The 16,752-nt window shown below is 35.2% G+C and overlaps 1 protein-coding gene across 3 annotated transcripts in view; it reads right to left on the bottom strand.

Moving 5' to 3' along the window:
* Positions 1-15,250, bottom strand: part of LOC131425396 (serine/threonine-protein kinase OSR1) — a 28,909-nt gene extending 13,659 nt beyond the window's left edge. For 2 of the 3 annotated variants that reach the window (XM_058587264.1, XM_058587263.1), the window contains exon 1: positions 14,810-15,250. The gene's annotated coding sequence lies outside the window, so the exon portion shown is untranslated. Of the gene's footprint in view, positions 1-14,805 lie in introns of all 3 variants that reach the window. The other variant, XM_058587265.1, reaches the window with a different exon arrangement.
* Positions 15,251-16,752: the final 1,502 nt, after the last annotated feature.

The following is a 16,752-nucleotide window of genomic DNA, read 5'->3' as shown; positions in this document are numbered from 1 at the left end:
TGAAAAGATGATCCGAAAAATAAAATATCCAATATCAAGCTACATTGTTACCGACGATACTAACAACACTTTTTCTACCACCCTGCAGTGATATTGATTTCAACAACTTGTACTTGCTTATGTCAATTTCAACCAATCACGAGCTGGTCCGAAACTGGTCCTAGAAGTGGATTAACAATTCTCGGTTGATTTTCCAGAAGGCCGTAACAGCAAGTGACAGTTTCTCTTTGTTCACTCTTTCTTTCGATTATTGTGATGTGATCTAAAAAGATTTTCTTGGATTTCACAGTTCTGTTTGGAAGTCGAACGATCCGAGCATCATTCTATGCAAAGAGTTAAGTGATAAACGTGTAAACCGCTTGGTAATTAATAGAAGAGAAAGTAAACAAAGAGAAACTGTCATTTGCTGTTACGGCCTTCTGGAAAATCAACCGAGAATTGTCAGGTCCTGTCCTAGGGAATTACTACCATTTAAATGACGTGTATTGTGATAGATCTATTGGTAAAATAATTTGATTCACAACATCCATCCTGTAAATTTACAACATTTTAATGAAACTAAGATATACGATCACTACACAGCTACTAACTCATTGAAATGTCTTTTTTTCTTTGTCATATAGAAAGGTAATCCAATCACTGTGAAAATGGATTTTCGAAACAGTTCGTCGAAATCAGTAAATGCCTGTATGTGTGTATGTATGTATCTTGTGCACCAGAAATAGTGAGAAATAACTCTAAAACGAGACTCAAAATTTCTCAGAGTTGGTGAGGACGATTTTCCCAAACTTATCTCTCAGAACTTCAATTACATTCGAGTTTCATTCATCTGGATCCGAATTTCGATTATAACATTGGAAGGTACAATGACAATGCAAATAATATTAAAACTCTTCGGAACAGTGCTGTCAACTATTCCAGTGTGTGGTCCTTGTTAGTTTATGGCCAATCAAACGGAACTGGAGCTAACTTTTATGCGGATCTGACTAATGGTTCCAGGTTTACAAGGTGATAAGTGCTTGCACTTTCAGACCGTCGTTTAAGCGCGAATTTGGCTCAAAACTGTTTACAAATTGAAAAGGTTATACTATTCTATATCAAAATTAACTTTTTTAATTAAAGATTCTATGAAAAGTTTTTTTTCGTAAACCCTTAAGTAACATGAGATAGGTAGGCATCATGACACCACTAGGTGGATTAACACAGGTTTTTACGTTATGTTTACATTAATTGAGTATCACAATTTAATCAATTTTACCGGAGCGACCGAACGAAATAGTAATTTGCTGGCCCTCAACATATAGTGATCATTTAGGGGTTTTATGTGTAATAAGCGTCTGGCGTGCGGTCGAAAGCACAACAGTTTTCTTTTGCGGAAATCGACACCGTAATGAGTTGGAGAATCACTAACCTAGGTGAGTAAGCAAGTAAGGATCGCAAGTAAACCTGAACGTAAACAGAAGCCATTTCGTACCAGTAACCAGTTTAGTACCAACTACCTTGGTGTTGCTTAAAATATTCCTATTAAGACTCTAGAGAAATGAACTCGTTTCACAGCTCGACGGTATTGCGTAACTTTTTTCCGCGTTGCCCGTGCGGTAGAGTAGTAGTGTTTTAAAGTCAGACCGGCGGCAGACGCTCAGGGAGCTCACACGGAGCACCATTCTTGCATGCAAATGTTTACACCTAACCATACTACCGCCGTCGGTGTACTCGTTGACAGACTAGTTCGTAATAAGATAAACAAACCTGGTAGCGTTTGTGCGAACCGCGCACCGACTAGTGGTTGGCATCGGTTTAAGCCGGTAATGATAGAGATAGCCAGAGGGAATTTTAGTGACTTTAACGTGGGACAACGTTTTTTTCATAATGTGATGATGTGGATGCAACACCTGAGGGCTTTATTGATTACTTTTACGGTTTTCAGTAACTGTGTAAAATTTGACGAAATAGATTTTTTCAACTCATCGAAATCCAATTTTTTTTTGTAATGTAATCTCTCGTCAAAATCTCAGTAGAATAAATATCCAAAAGTGGAATGGTTCACATTTATGTTTCATGTTTAATGGCTCCAACGGTTTTTTTCCTCATATTTGCTTATCAATAATGACACATACAAATAGTCCTACGTTAATACAGCACTTATATTAAACACACCATCCACCAAGCTGGACTAGTTTTTATTTTATATATTCAATAAACTAAAATATGTTCCCTAACTAGTTCGGTGGATTGATAATTTATCATGTTTAACTATGAGATAATTTATGTGGCGAAACTTGGTACTGATTATGGGGGTTCCCTGTGAAAACACGAACGTAGCAAATTGATTGATTGTGTTGCTTTCTATGGTAATCATGTGGGAAGTGCAGCATGTGCGGAAAAGTTGTCTATATTCGTCCATTTGGAGCTTAAATGGAGTCCTCCCGATCAGAAGAAAATAGTTAAAGCATACCTTATTATGCCCTTGTTTCCGACTAGCAAAAGAGCTTAGGTGAGGTTGAATGAGGAGCTGAAATAGCTAAACAGAATACTTAAAATTGTCAACCGCATGAGCAGACCAAAAATACCAAATTAAAGCATTATTTAGCTATTTCAATGATAAAGTGATGCCTAAATAAGCAACCATAGTAAAATGAGCTATTAGTTTGATATAAGTTTACTATCACTTTTATTCGGGCTTCTGGACACATAGAACAATACGTTGCGATATGAATTCCGTGTGGAACCAAATATTTCAAATTGGAAAAATCGTAACTGTCAGTTTCGGTATCAAGCAATACGACATGATACAAATATTAGGCTTTCTGACAGCTCACTTTCAACCACAAATGCAAATGAGATTGGTTTGTTTTCATCAGGAAACGGCAGCATTAAACATGATTCAGACGATTAATCAACTTCGGTCCACGTCAAGATTAATTTAATAATTTGTTTAAACCGGCTATTACTCACGTACAGGACGTCAAAATGTTCGTGAACTTGACGTTGTGTGCCTCCATAAGAATTGCGTACAATTAATGCTTTAGTACCGTAACCGTTCCATACCGGTGATATTCGCCTGATGCCACGTGTGAATTGCTCTTACATATTGTTTTGTTTTCATCAGGAAACGTATTGGCCATTCATTTTTCACTAGGGTCGTCGTTCATTCTTCACCGGGCATAGAAACCACAATAGGTAATTGTATGCAAGCTCGAACGCAAGAACTCAAATCGTTTATTTGAAGCAGAGATGCCAGATTCACAGATTAATCTGTGTTTCACAGATTTTACGATAATTCTTTTTTTTTTGTTTTGCTCACGAAATCGTTTCCGTTCAACAATGTTCTTATGGTAAATAAACATAGATTTTGCGTAAACTTATTTTTGTAGAGAACAGTTTTTTGAGGAAATAACCTAATATCTCCGATTAGAAGCTAGTTCTGAGCCTGGCGTCAACACGCAACTGCACTGAAATTCAGATTTAGATTCGATCCTGATTCTTATATTGGGTACATACACACCACTCAACAAGAATTGATTCCTCGAAACATTCAGAATAACTACTGATCGAAAATGTTAGAACTATTGGTAGCTGGCTAAACCTGGCAGATCAGTTTTTCAACAAGAGATAAAAATCGTTTGTCGTTTGATGAGAGATCACGAATTTATTCTCCAATCAAAACTGCTTACCAAATAAAAAAACGGTTGGGTAATGTCAGAAACATAACTGGATGACGTGAATACCAATAAAACGGACATGCTTTTCCACACCACGACAAAAAAAAATTCTATTCTATACCTCTTTATTATAAAAAAGTAAACAAACATAAAGGAAAATTCTGTTTTGTCGAATCTTGCCAAAAATTTGAAAAATATAAAATAATAAAATATTAAAATGATGGCGACGTTTTATGTATAACATGTAAAAAATCAGATGAAACTAAATATTCTCAATTTATAACGCAAAATATTTGTATTTTTGTATTTCCAGGGGTACCTTTTGGTAAGTGTCGTAACATAATTGGTAAATCATCGTATATGAAACGTATAGTAAAGTTTGTCATAAATTAAAAATAAGAGGATACAATAAAATCAAATTTCTTAGAATCTACTTAGTTTTGACTGTTTGACTCTTAATTCATAAGAATATTAAATAATAGCATTTTATGATATTCACAATAACTGATCGGATTCGTCAACTCATAAAGTTGTAATGTATTGTAATGAATTGCCAAATTTTTACTACTCGTATTGTCCATAGCAACTCCCATGTTTCTGAGTATTAAAGATTTGGCAAGGAATTATATAGATGTATAGGTAATCAGTCAACCATAGCAAGCATATTTCACATTATTTAAATATCAAATTGACCGTCTTAAACAACATGCACAACGACGAAGCATTTTCGTCTCTAATTGAAACAAAAGCGAGTATAATTGTCAATGTCACTCGTTTCTCTACGACAAGAAGAAACCAAACTAACGTTTGCAGGGAGAATCAGTAGAATTTCAATTCTCATTCTTCCATCTATATATTGAAAATCTTGAATCACAGATTTAGACTATAAAGAGTGTCTAAAATATGATAAATCGAAGTAATTATACTCCAGAACCTTTTTGGAAACCGAAAACTACAAAAATCATTGTGAATCGTTTTCTGTCATTATCAGTGCTTTCACCATTCATTCATCAATGCGAGGGACGAGCAACAAAAGCGTTCAGCGCAGCTATAGCACTCATACCAACAGACTGAGTTACCGGCTTCGATGCTGAAAATATACACGAGCAAACAGATTGGAGAACGAACCATTCCATACATACTTGCCGACGAGCGTGCCCTATTACGTTTAATAGTATTGAACCTTCCTGAAAAATAGTATGCAGTATTCTCTTTTCTCTCAAAAATAGGCAACTCGTTCAAACAATTCCTCGGTAGTATAAGTGATTCAAGCACACTATCGTTGGTGAACCATTCATCATCAAAGAATACTGTTGAATTCGAATGTAAAAATAATTTAAATCATTAATGTATTTAAGCATAAAAAAAATTAAATTTAGAAGGTTTCACACTGCTGTAGAATAGATTTTCCACATCATTTTTTACTACCAGTAGCTATGATTAATGTTCATGTTTATGAGATCTTAACTGTAAGCAATGGCCAAACAGAGTGAAGAAGAAGAAGTAAGCTTCATCTGTGCTAAACGATTTCACTGCTCACTCGTTGGACTATAGTAACCACATGAAGAGATTCATGTATGCACAGCCGACGATGAAGAACCGACAATACTCTCTCGTTGCTTCGCTCACTAATGCAAAAGAGAATGAGCAACGAGTAATACTTCTATACGCTTACCTTCCAAGTACAGAAGAGCTTTGATTCACTAATACATACCAATGTGAACCAACTCCGTCTGCCTAGAAGTGTCTGACGAATGGTTCAGCTGCTGGTGCATTAATGAACCATGAAGCGAATGAATGATGCTTACTTTTATTGAGTTCATTCATTTTCCAAGCACTGGTCATTATCAATATTCTCAAAGATTCGGTTGAATATCGGGATACGATTTTCACTGACAACCGAAAATGACTGAATGGGTAAATGAAAGAAAGAGCGCAATTTTGAAACTACTGTTCCTCTTAAGTCGTTTACTGAACATGGATCTTGTTCCCATAATTTACAAGCGGAGCTGAGAGTGACATTTATTTCTCGTCATTTTCCTCTATTTTGAGTCAATAAAATGATTTTCATTAGCTCTGGTCGTAAGCCCACTAAATCGATCGAACGCTGTGTTCAATTCATGTGTTTGGAATTTTGCGCGTCTTATTTTGGCACTGAATTTTACAATAATGCTCGTTTATACCATACCTTTTTAGAAAACTTGAACTTTGAGTTATTTTTAGATATCTGCAAAAATGCAGATCGTTTTTATTCTCAAATGTTATTGCAAATGCTGTGAATTTTTAAACTCTTGCGCTTAAAATTTTGACAGCGAATTTTTTTTTTCGCGCAACAATATAAGTACAAAAAACACATCAGCTGTTTTTCAAAGAAGGATGAATCTTACAAGAGTGAACAGATCGAGTTTCTCTCTCCTACCAATAAATGCTACAACTTTGTCTAAAAATTCGGATTGAATAAAAATCGTAATCTCAATAAAACAAAGAACTATAAACTATCTTATAACTGTATCTTTTCTTTATTCTAGATGGTTTCTGAACCTTCCACCACTGGAAATAGTAAGCGAGACGATAAAATTACCCGCAGATTTGTTTTAGTCGCTGAAAACAGCCAATTGCACGAAAATTGCGTAAGAGCGTGACTTCATAATTCACACTGGAAGCACAAAAGTAAACAAATCGAAAAAGACCGAAACTCTTTTTATGTTGATTTCTTCAGTGGATATAGAAGGAAAGTGGTAAAATTTGCATGCCTTTTAAAGATAAACCAACAATTCATCGGCTAATCAAAAATTTATCTGAGAATATACGATAATTTCTAAATAGGATTTGAAACCAAAGTCGCAACATTCATCGATGTTTTTCTCCATTTGCTATCAATGTTAGATTCGCCCTTCTTTGGAAAACTGCTGACATGTCGTTCACTTCAGTGATGCCAGGATAAATTTTCATTTTGATTTTGAAAAGTTTGTGCAATCGAACTGCTTTAATGACAGTGGAAAATATTGTTTTAAGTTAGCAAAAACGAAAGTCAAAAAAATGCTCATTTACCATTTGAGAATAAGTGCGGGTCAATAAATATCTACACACTTAAATTGGATTACCGACATCAGCTGTTCAAATCCCGGCCAGTGATTTTTTCGGTAAAATTCACGTTTTATCACTGGTACCTTGAGGTACTGCTGTCAACAAATGTTCAACAAATGTCAACACTAAACTCTTTGTATAAAATGATACCCGAAACCTTCGACAAATTCTATAATCACGTTACAATAATCGGAAGAGAAAGTGAACAAAGAGTAACTGTCACTTGCTCAATTCATGTGAAGGGACACAACGTCAAGTTCACGGAACATTTTGATGTCGGGTAAGTGAGTAATATTCGGCTAAATAAATGAATTAATCTTGAGGTCGACTGAAGTTGGTTGATCGCCTGAATCGTGTTTAATGCATGTTTGCATTTGTGGTTGTAAGTGAGCTGTGAGAAAGCCTAATAGCATTTGTACTAATATTAGTGTGTAAGCAAAAAGTTCATGCCATATTGAACAATCCAATCAGTGTGGTATTTAGAAAAATTTTTGACGAATTTTTCAATTTACTTGAGTTTGAAAGTATGCAGATGGCAAAACCTCAACCTTAGACTAGTCATAAAACTTTTGATCATGATTCATCAATTAAGGTGAAATGTAGCGTCATAAAATGCGCGCAAAATTTTATCCGCTTCAGTTGAACGAACCGTCGCACAAAGCGTACCAAGAACAACGGACACATAGAAACAAGAACTTTTTTCAATGATTGAGCGCAGTGGGTTACCTCTCGTTATATTGGCTTGTAAAAAAGACTGGACGTAATGGATTTTTGAATTCTTTACACTTTGAATATATGCTAATTCAATCGTTATTGTTAGTGATTACTCTTACACTAGAACTATAAATCATGAGTAATTATGAATGATTAACATGAGGTTATATGTATATGTATTGACCAACTTGCTAACCATGTATATGCCTGAGTTTAGTAGCAAGCATGGATTCTCTTTCAAAAGAACGATTGAAGACAAGAGAACATTCAAGTATTTTCGATACCTTTGCCAGTAGTTCACCAGGCCCTTCCCGCCGATGAGATAGAATTTACGTAAAAGTATTCACCATTAACTTTTTTTCGGAAGCGACTTTCGGAATTATATAGCATGATGAGTCTAGAAATGTCTGTTTCAACGATAACGAACCGAAGACCAAACAGCCTCTGGTACCAGAAATCATCAATAGTTTAATAATTTCTTAGATTACATTATTGGAATACATTCCAATTATAACTAATAGTTCATCATACCATGCAGTTAAAATTATTTAGTGAATCTCTTCTCGAGCACATATTTGGGGCACGAAATTGAATATAAAGTTATTTCGTAGTTTCTTATTATTCAATCGATTTTGAAAGCAAAATCAAGCGTTGATTCATTGTATTCGTAATAATTAAAAACCAATTTATATTTTATATTTATATCTACAATCTAAAATAATACCTGTTTTACGATATTACACAGCCAAGCTTTATTGATTCAGCAACATCAATGCATTGAACTCAACAGAATTGGACATTATTAGCATTATAAATGACAGCTACTTAGAAAATAAACGATTTCTTACAATACCCATTTTATTGTATTCAACTCGTTTTTATTTCAACACAAAACCCAATACTGAATAAATTCGCGACATTATTTGATATGTAATTTTTGCTCACGATATAATGCCACCGTGCCCACCGTGCATTTCTCACACCACCTCAATACGAAACCGCAGCGCGCAAGCAATAAAAAAGGAAAGTTTATGTAAACTTTTTCAATTTTCGGTTGTTTTAGATAGAATTTTATAATTTTGAGTTGCATTTTCAGATTCTTTGTGAAATTCTGCAACAAACACTACTTTTCAGTTCTAAAATCATCCCCGTGGGACGGAACAGTGACCGTTTATACGTTTCAAAAACCAATTACGGCTCAGCAAAGCAAAATTTCAAAATTCTAATAATACTTAGTTATGATAAATTTGATTTCGAAAACTTAAGTGTTTTTGGTTTTTCGAAAATCGGTCTAGTTTTTGAATAATTGATCAAAAACGCGATTTTCGCATTCCGCTACACGGAAAGACCGATATCAGCATTTTGACGAAAAAATTAGTTGATTTTCTGATTTTAGTTAGTTATTTTTTGAGACAACTAAAAAAGTCTTACTTTTGCTAATTTAGATTTCTTAGTTCTAATTTCCTTGATAATAATAAAATATTTATTGAAATGGCTATTTTTTTAGTTGAATTCACCAATTGTCATTTCTTAGCTAAGGCACACTTCATATCCATTCAACTAATTTTTCAGTTGAATTAGAGAAATAAAACGTTGTTTTCAACCAACATAAATGGTTGAATTGGTCTCTGCAATTTGCAGCTATATGGCGCTCTGTCGCCGAAATAACGCTAACACCGTAATGACTACTAGCCACTAGATGGCACACTACTACCGAAAAAAATTTCAGTCGCGGTTGTCTTTTCTATATTGGTAGGTATAAATACGATGTTGTAATGGATAAAAAGACGTAAACGAAACATAAACTTTTTTAGAAATTTCTCTTCTAAAACGCTGTTTTCTTCATTCGATTTCGCGAAATCGACTCTCTCACCGAAAACTGGTGATGGATAAATAGAAACAAATTTTCTGATTTTAAAAACAAAATTAGTTGTCAATGAGAATTTCGTGTTGGATTGAAATATTGCTGGTTTGTGTCCAGAATATTCGCCAACTAAACACATTCTCTAAAAATAAGAGTTTTTTCAGCAAATAAATTCTCAATTTTAACTAATTTTATAGTTATTTTGGAAATTTTGTTGTTAAAATCAACTAATTCAAAAACAGTAATACGAATTAGGCGCAGAGCTAATTTCGGTCGTTCCGTGTACATTTCACCTTAATCTCAAAATCCAACCATAAAAACAAAGCTTTTCCCAGATATGAAAAGAGAACCCAACCTCACTTCTTCGAATTTGTTACGATTTCTCCATAAATATCAATCAAACATACCACGGAAAGTTACTGAATCATTAATGATCGATTTTTTACCAAATTTTCACACGTTTTTGTATGTTAGTTTTCGATTCATAAGAAAAAAACGTGATTAATCCACCTAGCAGTGAGATGATACCTTTTTTTTATCAATACGCATGTGTTTTTGCATGGATATTCTTCGGTGTTTTAGTTCTCATGACATTATTTTAATTATCGTCGTTTTAAACGGCAAATTGAGATTTTAATCACTCATTACCCTGTAATGCCGAAACTGCAAAACATATCGAATTTCAATCTTAGAGTGTGACAATCGATTGAACATTCCATGAGATGTCGAAGTAAGTTCCACTTCAGAGTTTTTCGTCATTATTTATGGTACTTCCAGAGCCGGTATTCAGGAATTAGCATAGCCCAAAATGATTCGAATGGCCATAAATTATTACGCCAAACAATTTACATGAAATTTATAAACTCATCATCTGTAATTCCACAATCGGATAAAATTCACCGATTTTGTATGGGTCCTTAAGTCATGCAATATTTGTTTTTGAAGTTCGATTTGGTCTTTTTTTGAGAAAATGATTGAGCTTTGAGAATCGATTCGATACTGGAAACGGAATTCTAAAATCGGTGTAGCCGAAATCAGTTAAATTCACCTGAGGAGTGTGTAGACATCTTTGAGAAATTGTAGTGCGAATTAAAATTTGAGGGTACATTCCGAATCCAAAAACGAATACCGCTCAAACTAAAATAAATTTATTTGGTAATCGACTATCCAAATCTGCAAACCCGATAAACCTGATTAATTTATGTGAAATGGACATTTTTATACTAATCACCCTGCATTTTCTAAACCAGAAGTCGAATCTGACTAAAAAGTAAGAGGTTTTATAGGATTTTAAGTCCTCTCATTTGAATCATAGATGATTCTTAGATTTCATTTGAATCTTATATCGGTTCAGCCATCTACGAGAAAAATTATTTGCATTATTTTAATTTCGTTTCACATATCATCCTGTGGTTCCGCAATCAGAAGTCGGATCCAAACGTAATTCAGGAACCTTGTTTGGGAGTATACGACTTTTCATATGAATCTGAGTTTGTAGAAAACGGTTTAACCATCTCCGAGAAAATTGAGTGAAATTATTTGTCACACACGCATTTGCTGATCTCGACGAACTGAGTCGTATGGTATATGGAAGTCATGTTCTTCCAGCATTTATTGCTGTAAATAGTTTAAATCAATATAATTATGGAATTACTTCCAACTCGATAATGCTGGTATCATCTGGTTTACATATGCCATATTCGAAAGACTATGTTGCCAAAAATGAACCGTGTTAAAATTGGTCCGAGGCGAATTGTCATAAAAAAGGATGCTGTACACAGTCTTTTTGGTACTTAGAAACAATTATATGTAACAGTATAAAAAATCGTGTTTCATGTTGCTCCCAAGCATTGCTTTTTCATACAGCGCTCAAAATTCCTTCTACTGGAATAAGGCTTACACTAAAATATCGATATCTCCGTTAAAAATGGACGGATTTTAACAATCTATGGCTTGTTGGTTAGGTATTACCGAGCGAAATCTAAGTCTGGAAACATATTCTGTTTTCAAGGTCAAATGTGACAGATACTGTCAAAAAACTGAAAATTTTGACATAAGACTTCGTATAACTCAAAAAGTAAACATCCGATCTCAAAACCATTCAATAGCGTTCTGGGTGACGGGGAGACCTTTCATTTGCGACTAGTTTGATCAAAATCGGTCCAGCCATCTCTGAGATCTCGACCTCTTAGTTGACAACACACATACAGACACACACACATACACACACACACACACACACACACACACACACACACACAGACATTTGCTCAGTTCGTCGAGCTGAATCGATTGGTATATGACATTCGGCCCTCCGGGCCTCGGAAAATTTTTCGAAAGTTTGAGCGAATTCTATACCTATTTTTTATGTCGTTTTCGTTTTTAAATTGCACTACACTGGTGTAGCGAAAGCTGCACTGAAACCGTTCGTTTTTACCAATTGCACTACACCAGTGCTACACTTTTTCTGCACCGATACCACTGGTGTAGCACTCATTAAAAGATTGGTGTAGCTCTGTGCAATGGAATCGTTTATTGTAGTCAATGGTTACTGTTTATGTTTTCGTCATTTTTGTTCGTTTATTCATGCCTTAGTGTAGCACTGCACCGGTGTAGTGCAAATTAAAAACGAAAACGCCATTATATATATATGAAAAAAGGTAAAAACCCTGCATTTTGTTCGAATCTTCAAGCAAAATCTGAAAATTATCACCATCGCTTAGTTCAAAACTCCCCACTCGGGCAGCGCAGCGATCGCAAAAGAGTTGTTTGGATTCTTCAATTTGTTAGTCTTAAAATTCATAGCATTGGCAGTAGATATATTTTATTCTAAGTGTGAAGTGATTTCAGTCTACCAACGTCATCGCATGGTTTCATTCATAATTTTGACATGTAATCGCTTTCTCGCGAGAGCAGAGATGCCAGGTATGCAGATTTTATGTGAGTGCTGCAGACATTTTTTGTTGAAAATGTTTCAAAATTGAGTTTTTCGCAGACTTTTGAAATGGCCACGCCGTTTGTTTTTCTCGCAAAGCCAGTTTGATGTTTCATATATTATAGAGAACTGAAAACCTGCAGACATTTTTTTTCGGATTTACAGACTTGTGCAATAGATATTCAGATAGAGTTTGAAAATATTCTCACATAATTGTGCGCACGACCTTTGTCGGACCAAAATTGAACGCAGTCAAACAACCTTATCTTACTTTTTTTAGTAGTATGAACTGATAAGATGAAATGTAGAGAGTACTAATATTTATAATCAAACCCCCAAATAACCTCGCACAAATGGTTTAAATTTACATGGATTGATAGTTTAGGAGATGAGGCAATGGTTATCTGGTAAAATCACAACTTAGAAGTATCCCTAGAGTCCATGTTTCATTGATCGGTAGGTACTCTATCGAACAAATAATACCATAATAGTAATAAGAAGCCCGTAAATTGCTACAGGGCGGCATTTTTGTCTAGTGATAAGAGAAGTGCCACATGGTGGTTGGTGCCGGTGGATGTTGGTATTGGTATTGGTGACTGGGTTTGTGTACTCATGACGTTGCACCTGTTGCAGAATGGGCAACGCGAACGAACAAACGCAGAGATAAGACAGCAATACCGAATAGAACTGGCATGACTCGTTTTTGTTGCTAGTTGTTATGTTTGTTATTCATGAGTAGCTGTGTTTTTGACACCATCGCGTACCAACAAACTCAATGGAATTTTTTGTTCGTTTTCCATCAGGTGGTTTTCAGAAATTGCAAACAGTCATTGATACAGTTACAAGCGTCTGTACATTCAGGGTTGTTGACAGGAAATACATGCTCTTTACTGCATTGCTAGGGGAAATTTCTTAACATCTTTTCAGATGACGAATAATTTTACATTACAGAGGAAAAAACGAGAAACGCCAACTGCTTTATGATTTTGTTGGGGTAGTTTCCAAAAAGGGGACCGTCACCATCGTGGAATGTCAAATTTAGTTGTGTGCAATGCTACTGGAGAAATTTACACAACTTCGTCACGAAACTTTTGTACGTCCGACACGTGTGGATGTAATGAATGTATCAAACCAATCTTGACGGACGGTGACATCCCGTTGACGGAAATTGACTGATCGTCTGAATAAATGAGGTTAAGTATTTCATGATGAAAATTAATTAATCTTCTTAAGAAGGTTCCGCAATGATGGTTGTAAATGAGCTGTCAGAAAGTTTAATTCAGTGCCGAAAGTAGCTTTACCAGAACAGAGAGACGATTATGTTGTTTTTGATTAGTCAAAATTCGGACCTCGAGAGAACATTGAAATGCATCCGAACCATATTTAGGTTTTGAATTTGGGACATTCATTTTTTCTGAATTAACTTTTGGTTGGAATAACTTCTTTGACGGAAATCAACTGAAGCCAAACAGCAAAACAAAATGACACAATCTTGACTGCACTATTTTGACAGCTTTCGGAATCCAACCTGGTTTCAGTCAGAATTTCTCGCAAGCGGGTTGTGATTGCATAGTTTCTTTGTAATTAGTTTTCAAACTATCCGTCAAGCATGAAACTTCCTCAAAATGTGTAATATTTTTTTTTTAATTCTATTCATTAATTTACAGTGCAAAATAACTCTAAATAATTAAGTACTTAAATGTCAGATTTTAACTAAAAGTAATAATAATCCGTGAAATGGTTCACATCCCCAACAAATCGTGCATGATCCCGAAGGTGTTAACAAAATTTCGACACTGCGGCTGTTCCAGCATCGTGCCGAACAAAGTAACGTTGAAGCCGTCTTCTAGGCACAGCTCATCTTAGAGAAAAAGAAGCAGAAGCGATCGAAGAATGCAGTTTCAATTTCGATCAAGAAAACAAAATTGCCAAGTAATGACACTAATATTGACCTGTACAAGACCATCGAGCATCGACGGGAGCACGCTGCATTTAGCTCATCAGCACCAAGGGAGCACCAATAAGCAGTAGATCAGCCTGTTTGAAGTCACAGTGGTACGAGAATCGAGTTCATTCTTGTGTTTGGTTGTAAATCCGTTCAAGTGGAAGGATCTTTGTAGACAGCCAACAATAAAAATATTTGTGTTATCAGTATTTCCCACTACACGACTGTTTCTAAAATGCATTTTGACAGGTGTCTGCAAACCTAACCACATATGTTTCCAAAACCTGCTACAAATTGGTGTGTTTGGCAGATCTTTCTGAAACTTTTTAGCATCTTGACTGGGATAGCATTTTTCATCCATACACAGCGAGACGCCACAGTGGACACGGCTAGAGGAGGCACAGTGGAAACCGGTGATATGCATACAAATTTAGTATAGAACTTGTATGGGATTCTTTTGAGGGGGCAGTAAGAACATTCCCGTTTTATGTATTCCGCTTTTTTTCCACCCAATGTCGCTTAATTTCATCACCCGGAATAGACGGAGCAAGTGATGAAGTCTTAATAAATTATGTAATTTTTTCAAATGGACAGGTACCTACATGCACTAATTCCGTTCCACTTTTGGCTTGTGACGGGCACCGGACGGTTTCTAATCCTTCAAATCAGGTTTATGGGTGAAGCACTTCTGGCGAAATCGATACCGTTCCGAACGTGGATTAGATTAAAATATCTGGATTTTCACAGTGTTTAGCAACGTGAACCACTATTTTTCACCAAATCACAACCCGTTCAACACGTAGTCCGAATTTTTCCAGACTTTTCGCGACCGATGCAAAACTATTGGTACGAAAATTTCATAGCGATTGGTAGTTTCTTCGAACCGCAGAAAAAGTTCGATGTTTGCGAGAGCACACAATTTTCTCAGCTTTTCGTGGCACTGAATAATGACGATGATTCGTGTTTTTCTTGTTTTTTTCCTACTCACTGCTGCTTGACGACGTTTTGTTATTTTTTCGTTCCCGTGCGGTGTCAGTCAAAGCCGATTGACGTTTCTCGTGTCAGAAAAGAACGATGCGAGCGCGATGTTAGCTCACTCGCGGCAACCGGAGTTTGCGCGCATTGAACGCACTCAGTTTCTGAAATACTGCTCGATGGGCCTGAAATTTATTACGTTCCAAACTTAATCTCGATTTTCAAATGTAGTTCGTGTTGAGTTATATCAATTCAACTGGTATGAAAGAAGTTGTTTTGAAATCCATTTTATTTTCTGAATCTAATGGCCCTAATTTTGCATACATTTGAATGACTTGTCAGCTCACTTAATTTTCTTCGTCTCTGGTCAAAGATCCATTTTCCTTACACGATCATTGAATGGGTCATTACTAAAAAGTAATATCATTTTTAATGATCGTGTAAGGGCAGTAATGATGATTTTTCCATAAGTGGCCCTTACACGAGTCATTAAAAATGTCATTACTAAAAAATAATATTTTAATGAACGTGTATGGTGCAGTAATGACGAGTTTTCTATCAAATTTGAAATACATCATTACTTAGTCATCATTAAAAATGACAACAATAATTCTCGTGTAGAAAGCCGCTATACAAATTTGGAACGTCGTTACTATAGTACTCATTAAAAATGTCATTAATAATTCTCGTTTAAGGGCCGCTATACAGTTTCGGTTTCAACGACAATCATTAGTTTGAGCCATCAACATAAATAGTGTAAACTTTGCGTCTGATCAGCGGTTTGAATTGAGTTGCTAAGTAGCAATAGCAGTTCAATTAGAACTCTTCTAAGCACTGAAGAACCGAATTCGAGCGTAGCCACTTACCGTTCTCGACCATATGGCTAATGTAAGCCCTAATGTTAGTTTTCATTAAAAATGAACGGCCTCGACAGCGCATAATAAAAACTTTAATTTTCAGTTTCGAGTTTTCATATTTCATGCTATGAAATACACGCAGAGAAAAATATTCTAAAAATAACTAAATTTTGGTTTCCCGCAACGATTTATTTTTTTTGAAATAGTGACAAATAAAAATCTGATTTGAAATTGCAAATATTGTTGCTTGAAACTACAAAATGGGATGCTTGATTTTGCTCAGTGTATTAGTTTGTTTCAAGAAATATTTTGTTAAAAATAACAAATATTTTACTTGCGCGTTCCTGTCAATTTCTTGACAAACAATTTCATGGTAAATTTAACTTTCAAATAAGTTTAAAATAAACTAGCTTTAGATAAAGATAATATTATTAGTTCTTTGAATTTATAAACTTGGCAGTTGAAATGAACGATAAGATTCAAACCAAAAATAATTAATGTTCAACATACGATTTTGTTTGTTGAAATCATACATTTTTGTTTGTCATTATTCTTAAATAGAGATTTCTTTCAAATTAATTTTCAAGGCAATGTTTTAAACTAATTTTATTTCGATTTTTATCCATTTCAAAATTATAATTGCTTTCAATAGCTGTTGGGCCCTTTTGTCGTGGGACGATCAAATTTTTCACACGTCACTATTAATGATTCGG

Source organism: Malaya genurostris, chromosome 1, assembly GCF_030247185.1.
Source record: "Malaya genurostris strain Urasoe2022 chromosome 1, Malgen_1.1, whole genome shotgun sequence".
NCBI classification, from domain to species: Eukaryota; Metazoa; Arthropoda; class Insecta; order Diptera; family Culicidae; genus Malaya; species Malaya genurostris.
The sequence above is the reverse complement of the archived record's forward strand: the minus strand, read 5'-3'. Positions and strand labels throughout refer to the sequence as shown.